Raw genomic sequence first — 5,000 nt, forward strand, 5'->3', positions numbered from 1 at the left:
GGACCTACCTGGCCCGGCCCCGGACCCGCGCCGCTGTTGGCTCGGGATGCTCTCGGGCGGAATAATCGCTCCCGTCAGCGGCGCTTCAGCTTTGGACAATTTCACGACCCGTCTTGAAACACGGACCAAGGAGTCTAACATGTGCGCGAGTCATTGGGCTGTACGAAACCTAAAGGCGTAATGAAAGTGAAGGTCTCGCCTTGCGCGGGCCGAGGGAGGATGGGGCTTCCCCGCCCTTCACGGGGCGGCGGCCTCCGCACTCCCGGGGCGTCTCGTCCTCATTGCGAGGTGAGGCGCACCTAGAGCGTACACGTTGGGACCCGAAAGATGGTGAACTATGCCTGGCCAGGACGAAGTCAGGGGAAACCCTGATGGAGGTCCGTAGCGATTCTGACGTGCAAATCGATCGTCGGAGCTGGGTATAGGGGCGAAAGACTAATCGAACCATCTAGTAGCTGGTTCCCTCCGAAGTTTCCCTCAGGATAGCTGGTGCTCGTACGAGTCTCATCCGGTAAAGCGAATGATTAGAGGCCTTGGGGCCGAAACGACCTCAACCTATTCTCAAACTTTAAATGGGTGAGATCTCCGGCTTGCTTGATATGCTGAAGCCGCGAGCAAACGACTCGGATCGGAGTGCCAAGTGGGCCACTTTTGGTAAGCAGAACTGGCGCTGTGGGATGAACCAAACGCCGAGTTAAGGCGCCCGAATCGACGCTCATGGGAAACCATGAAAGGCGTTGGTTGCTTAAGACAGCAGGACGGTGGCCATGGAAGTCGGAATCCGCTAAGGAGTGTGTAACAACTCACCTGCCGAAGCAACTAGCCCTGAAAATGGATGGCGCTGAAGCGTCGTGCCTATACTCGGCCGTCAGTCTGGCAGTCATGGCCGGTCCTTGCGGCCGGCCGCGAAGCCCTGACGAGTAGGAGGGTCGCGGCGGTGGGCGCAGAAGGGTCTGGGCGTGAGCCTGCCTGGAGCCGCCGTCGGTGCAGATCTTGGTGGTAGTAGCAAATACTCCAGCGAGGCCCTGGAGGGCTGACGCGGAGAAGGGTTTCGTGTGAACAGCCGTTGCACACGAGTCAGTCGATCCTAAGCCCTAGGAGAAATCCGATGTTGATGGGGGCCGTCATAGCATGATGCACTTTGTGCTGGCCCCCGTTGGGCGAAAGGGAATCCGGTTCCTATTCCGGAACCCGGCAGCGGAACCGATACAAGTCGGGCCCCTCTTTTAGAGATGCTCGTCGGGGTAACCCAAAAGGACCCGGAGACGCCGTCGGGAGATCGGGGAAGAGTTTTCTTTTCTGCATGAGCGTTCGAGTTCCCTGGAATCCTCTAGCAGGGAGATAGGGTTTGGAACGCGAAGAGCACCGCAGTTGCGGCGGTGTCCCGATCTTCCCCTCGGACCTTGAAAATCCGGGAGAGGGCCACGTGGAGGTGTCGCGCCGGTTCGTACCCATATCCGCAGCAGGTCTCCAAGGTGAAGAGCCTCTAGTCGATAGAATAATGTAGGTAAGGGAAGTCGGCAAATTGGATCCGTAACTTCGGGATAAGGATTGGCTCTGAGGATCGGGGCGTGTCGGGCTTGGTCGGGAAGTGGGTCAGCGCTAACGTGCCGGGCCTGGGCGAGGTGAGTGCCGTAGGGGTGCCGGTAAGTGCGGGCGTTTAGCGCGGGCGTGGTCTGCTCTCGCCGTTGGTTGGCCTCGTGCTGGCCGGCGGTGCAGGATGCGCGCGCCTGCGCGGCGTTCGCGCCCCGGTGCTTCAACCTGCGTGCAGGATCCGAGCTCGGTCCCGTGCCTTGGCCTCCCACGGATCTTCCTTGCTGCGAGGCCGCGTCCGCCTTAGCGTGCTCCTCCGGGGGCGCGCGGGTGCGCGGATTCTCTTCGGCCGCCATTCAACGATCAACTCAGAACTGGCACGGACTGGGGGAATCCGACTGTCTAATTAAAACAAAGCATTGCGATGGCCCTAGCGGGTGTTGACGCAATGTGATTTCTGCCCAGTGCTCTGAATGTCAACGTGAAGAAATTCAAGCAAGCGCGGGTAAACGGCGGGAGTAACTATGACTCTCTTAAGGTGGCCAAGTGGCGGCGGTGTGGCTGCATCCGGACTTGGCTTTTCGAAGTGCGGTCTTGATGTAGTCGTGCTGCTGCTGCGAGGTGCCTTCCTTGGGTTATGGTTACAGGGAGAGTGATGCGCAATACATGGGCCTAGCCCTCTTAGCCTCTCCTCTCCTGCGGTCTTCTCCCCTTCTCGTGGGCCCGCTGATTTTCGCAGAGTGGAAGACCGCACCAGGGGCTTGGGGGGGTTACCAGCCCCCCCTCGCACTATCCCTTTTTTTAGTTGGGGGCAGTATTCAGAGAAAAAGTGGTGGCCCTTCCGCTGAAGGTGCCACCCCAACTCCCCCAGCACCTAGCCGGCCAACCGGCCGTGCCGAAAATCTTGTAACTTTTGCAGCTGTATACGCCTGTAGTGAGTGCCACCGCAGCTTCACCACCAAGAACGGTCTCGGGGTCCATCGCCGCCGCCAACACCTTGCGGCCGCCAACGCGGAGATCGTCACGGAGAGGCATCGCGCGAGGTGGACGGAGGAAGAAGTCCTGTCGCTCGCCAAGGCGGAGGCCGAACTGTTCCTCGAGAGGGACGCCCGGTTCTTCTTTGTAAATCAAGAGCTCATCAGGATGTTCCCCGACCGAACGCTTGAGGCAATCAAGTGCCGACGGCGGCAGGCTGCCCACAAGCAGCTTGTCCGCCAATTCATGGAGGCGCTTGAGATCGGTCGGGGGGAAGAGCCGGCGTCCCGCCGGGGAGCAGCGAGCCCGCTGCCTGACGCGGGCGAGGCCGCTGCGCCGCCCGCCGACGCAGCCGAGGACTTCGCGGCCGACACCACCGGGCCGCCGCCGGAGGGGCCGACTGACGCCGCCATCTGGGAGCATCTGGCGGGGCTACCCGCTTCCGCCCAGCGTTTCTCTGCCCTGGATCGTGTCATAGGTCTGGGGCGGGGCACGCCGCCCGATGTCATCCTGGGCATGCTCCCGGATGCCCTTGCGTCGGTCGGGTCCAGAGGGGAGAGATCGATCACCAGGACACAGCGGCCGCGCCAACCATCGAAGCGGCCGCCTGCCGCGCCGCCGACGCAGAAGCGCAAGCGGCGCCGCTGGGAGTACGCGAGAACGCAGGATGCCTTCCGACGGTCGCGTGCACGTTGCGTGCGCGGCCTCTTGGATGGCACCCTGCTCCAGCCGCCACCTGCCATCCCTGGTCTGCTGGACTTCTGGGCGGACCTCTTCACCAAGAAGCCCATCTCCACCGCGGGCTTCATTCGTGACCGCCTCCTCCCGCACTCGGAGCCTGTCGCTCCCGAGTGCCTATGGGGGCCGGTCACACATGAGGAGGTCGCCGCCGCGTTGCCGCCCAGGGGATCAGCAGCCGGGCCGGACGGCCTTACCCCAGCGGAGTTGCGGCGCCTGCCGCACGAAGTCCTGGTGAAAGTGATGAATCTCTTCCTTCTGGCCCGCGCCCTTCCGGAACGTCTGCTTCGCGCGCGAACGTCCCTTCTCCCGAAGACGGCTGCACCAACATCCCCCGCTGACTTTCGCCCCATTACGGTCTGCTCGGTGTTGGCGCGGACCTTTCACAAGGTTCTCGCGTCACGCCTGATGCGCGCATGTGCTGTGGACGAACGTCAGCGGGCATTCATCCCTCGGGATGGGATGTTGGAAAATACCTTCATCTTGGACACTGCTCTCACCGACGCAGTTCGCTCCTGCCGCTCTGTCTTTGTGGCATCGATCGACGTATCTAAGGCATTCGATTCGGTAGATCATGCTGCCCTTCGCCCCGTGCTGAAGGCGCATGGCCTGCCGGATTGTTTTGTCGAGTATGTCGAGCGGTGCTACGAGGGCAGCACGACAGTGATAGCGGACGGCGCCGGCGTGGGCGTGTCTGTGCAGCCAGCACGGGGCGTTCGCCAGGGCGATCCCCTCTCCCCCCTCCTGTTCAACTTTGCGGTGGACTACGTTTTAGGCCAACTGCCCTCCCACATCGGAGCTCGGATCCTCGGTCGCAGAGTCAACGCTGCGGCCTTTGCAGATGACGTCTTGCTGTTTGCAGCGAACCCGAGGGGCTTGCAGTCCCTCATCGACGCAGCTACCGCAGCCCTCGCCCACCTGGGGCTGCAGATCAACGCCCGGAAGTGTTTCACCCTCGCCTTAGTCGCGTCAGGGCGCGAGAAGAAGGTGAAGGTGGACAGCAATGTCACCTTCACAGCAGGCAATACCACCATGCCTGCCCTGCGTGTGGGTGAAACCTTCCGGTACCTGGGGCTGCAATTCTCCACCGCGGGTCGCTGTGTCTTCAATCCACGTCGCCACCTGGTGGAGCAGCTTGACGTCATCTCCCGAGCTCCGCTGAAGCCGCAACAGCGCCTCCACGCTCTCACCAACGTACTTCTCCCTGGCCTGTACCACGGGCTGGCCCTCAGCCGCACCCGGGTGGGTGCATTGAAGTCGGCCGACGTCACCATCCGGGCCGCCGTCAGGAGATGGTTCCGCCTTCCGGCGGACACCCCCCTGGGATACTTCCACGCTCCTGTTGCCCAGGGGGGCCTCGGCATTCCATCTTGCCGATGGATGGGTCCGACCCTCCGTCGGTCCCGTCTCCTGGCGCTGAAGAAGATAGGGCCAGCCTGCGACGGTGCAGGCATGGATGAGGTGCAGCGTGAGATCGAGGTGCTGGAGCGCCACCTAATGTGGGAGGGCCACCTCCTCAAATCGTCAACGCAGGTTGGGGAAATGTGGGCGGCGCGCCTACACATCGCCATTGACGGTGCGGCGCTGTCATCTTCTGCCGCCGTCAGTGGCCAACATCAGTGGGTCGCCGACACCAGTCGCCTGCTATCTGGGCGTGAATACATCGACGCCCTCCGCGCCCGCATCAACGCCTTCCCTACGAAGGCACGGCGCAGTCGCGGGCGGGAGGCGGACACCAGATGCCGCGCGGGGTG

General features: G+C 62.5%; 1 pseudogene; it reads left to right on the forward strand.

The window, feature by feature from the left end:
- The window catches only part of LOC126433795 (large subunit ribosomal RNA), a 7,953-nt pseudogene that overhangs the window by 813 nt on the left and 2,140 nt on the right, over positions 1–5,000 (forward strand).

The sequence above is a fragment of the Schistocerca serialis genome, unplaced genomic scaffold (genome assembly GCF_023864345.2).
Source record: "Schistocerca serialis cubense isolate TAMUIC-IGC-003099 unplaced genomic scaffold, iqSchSeri2.2 HiC_scaffold_1173, whole genome shotgun sequence".
Lineage (NCBI taxonomy): Eukaryota > Metazoa > Arthropoda > Insecta > Orthoptera > Acrididae > Schistocerca > Schistocerca serialis.